Raw genomic sequence first — 3,177 nt, 5'->3', positions numbered from 1 at the left:
ATATAAAGGAAGGCAGAGACCCCCTCTCTCAGAGCTGCGTGGCTGCTCCACGACTTCTGCTCATCGTATCTATTTCGGTCTGCTCCCTTCTTGTCTTTCCACCATGTCCTTGAAGAACAGGGCCACAATTAGAGACACGGGATGTCAATAGGACTGTGCCCTCACATTCATCTTCATTAACCTCATTTGTGTGAGAGCGGGCCTGAGAACAGGAGACAAAGAAGTCCTCAGTTCAGACTTTGTGTCTATTGCTTACAGCTTTTATTATGTTTTTATTTATGTTTAGGATGTGCACATAGTTAGTCCTTTGCATTTAAAGCAAGGAGGGGAGGGTTGAGGGGGGAGAGAAAGCAAGAAGGGTAGTAGGGCAAGAATGGCCTCAGGTCCTGAGACAGATTGTGGTTTATTTATTTTATATGTATGCATAAACACAGATATGCACCAATACTGTAGAACTCCAATGCTGTAAAAGCTGGGACAATGTCTAAAATATAAATAAAAACAGAATGCAATGATTTTCAAATTTTATAAACCCATTTTTATTTACTGTAAAACTTAATAAATATATCAAATGTTGAAATTAAGAATTATTTTTACAATTTCTTTGGAAAAAGAAAAAGCTATGAAAATTCAATGTTGCAGAAAAGTTGTGACTAGTCAGCATAAGACTGTTGACGTTAGTAGTGCAAATAGGAAAACAACTGAAAGTTTTTTTTTCAGTTAATTAGGTTAATTGGTGACAGGTGCATAAGAGGAATGGCTTTAGAAACAGACTTTTAGAGCAGCACTCAGAAGTAAAGATGGGCAGAGGTTTGTATTCTGCAAAACGCTGTCTAAAAATAGACCAATTCCAAAAAAGTGTTCTATAATGGAAAATTTAGAAATGCTTAAAGATCTCATCATATACCATTCATAACATCAATAAAATATTTCAAGAAATCTCATAGCTTAAAGCAGTGGTTCCCAACCTTTTTAGACTTGTGTACCCCCTGAGCCATTTTGTCATAACACCAGTACCCCTTCAGTCAAACGTAATGATGATTCCCCAAAACTATAATGCACTACAACTGATTATTAAATCAAAATTATTTTTAACCCCTATTCTCAGGCCTTTCATTTTTTAAAACTCTAATAAAACATAAAGATAAAAATATTGCCTTGACAGCGCATAAGTAATTAAATAAATAAATCAGGTAATGGCAGGTGCTGAAAACAGTAGCGTCCATATTGTATTGTCAAAAATACATCGAAAACTCAACCAAATTAGCAAATTCCATGAGATTCTACGTTTCATACTGAATTCCATTTTGTGTTAATTCTGTGATTCCATCTTTGATTTCTGCATTGTGGAAATCATAGGGCTCTACATATTTCAGTCCTATTTTTATTTTTTTTACACACCTAGGAAATTTTTCCATGTACCCCACTGTAATATGCTCGCATACCCAAACATGGTACACGTACCCCTGATTGGGAATCACTACTTTAGACCAGTGGTTCCCAAACTTTTTGTCTTCTGACCCACAAAATATCCATGGCAAAAACTTGTGACCCCAAATATTACCGGTCTGAGTACACGAACTTCGTTAATAACCCTAAAAACACAGGCTTTTTGACAATCTAAACAGCTTGTACACAAATATAAATACTTATTTTTACTTATTTTGTGTTTTTGTAATAATTATAAGGAAAATATTACATCACCAATTATTTTATTACCCTTTAAATTGGTTTCTGAAGTGCAGTGGTTCCCAAACTTTTCAGCTTTTGACCCACAAAATAACAGCAGCAGAGATCTGTGCCCACAACTGTTTTTGGATGGCAAACATTTGTATCAGGTCAACTAAACATGGGCATAGTAACAATATATATTATTCTACATTTATACATTTTAGGCTACTAAGGCAAAAATGTAATTAATTYARAAAATCTTTTCAGGACCCCACCTTGATRTTTYRGGACCCCACTTTGGGTCCCGACCCCAACTTTGGGAAMCACTRSTYTAGATCAGTGGTTCCCAAACTTTTTATCTTCTGACCCACAAAATGTTCATAGCATAAACTTGTGACCCCAAATATTACGGGTCTGAGTACACAAACTTTGTTAATAACCCTAAAAACAAAGGCCACACAGATATAAATACTTATTTTTACTTATTTTGTGTTTTTGTAATAATTATAGGGAAAATATTACATCAGCAATTAATTTATTACCCTTTAAATTAATTTCTGGAGATTATCCAAGGTGCTTCATGACCCATAATTGGGTCCCAAGCCCAACTTTGGGAACCAAAGTGCAGTGGTTCCCAAACTTTTCAGCTTTTGACCCACAAAATAACAGTAGCAGAGACCTGTGCCCCCAACTATTTTTGGATGGCAAACATTTGTATCAGGTCAACTAAACATGGGCATAGTAACAATATATATTATTCTACATTTATACATTTTAGGCTACTAAGGCAAAAATGTAATTAATTTAGAAAATCTTTTCAGGACCCCACCTTGATGTTTCAGGACCCCACTTTGGGTCCCGACCCCAACTTTGGGAACCACTGCTTTAGACAGTGTGAAGGGCTGAAGGAACTGTCCAAGGTCCTGAAAATGCTGAAATGTTTCAGTACTTTAGACAGTGTGAAGGGCTGAAGGAACTGTCCAAGGTTCCGAAAGTGCTGGAGTGTTTCAGGATCTTGGACAGTTCCTTCAGCCCTTCACACTGTCTAAAGTCCTGAAACATTTCAGCATTTTCAGGACCTTGGACAGTTCCTTCAGCCCTTCACACTGTCTAAAGTCCTGAAACAGTCCAGCACTCTCAGGATTTTAGACAGTGTGAAGGGCTGAAGGAACTGTCCACTGTCCTGAGCTGTGAGCTGTGTTCAGAAACACAAATTATTGTCTGTAAAATGATTTGTTTTATTGGCTGATGAAGCTAAAATCAGACAAGAGTGGGACAACAGTCCCTCTATAAACTTCATCAGCTGTTCTTCTCAGTTCCTCAATGCAGACAGTTGGGAAATGAAAAGGYGTATTTTCACATCAGTAAACATGATCTTTTCCCAAAATTACATTTTTTAATGATATAAGAAGTACAATTTCTTAGTTTAAACATTTGATATGGTTACTATGATTCATTGTGAATAAAATATAAATCATTGCTTTCTGTTTTATTTAGATTTTACAC

The sequence above is a fragment of the Austrofundulus limnaeus genome, unplaced genomic scaffold (genome assembly GCF_001266775.1).
Source record: "Austrofundulus limnaeus strain Quisiro unplaced genomic scaffold, Austrofundulus_limnaeus-1.0 Scaffold37, whole genome shotgun sequence".
Taxonomy (NCBI): domain Eukaryota; kingdom Metazoa; phylum Chordata; class Actinopteri; order Cyprinodontiformes; family Rivulidae; genus Austrofundulus; species Austrofundulus limnaeus.
The sequence above is the reverse complement of the archived record's forward strand: the minus strand, read 5'-3'. Positions refer to the sequence as shown.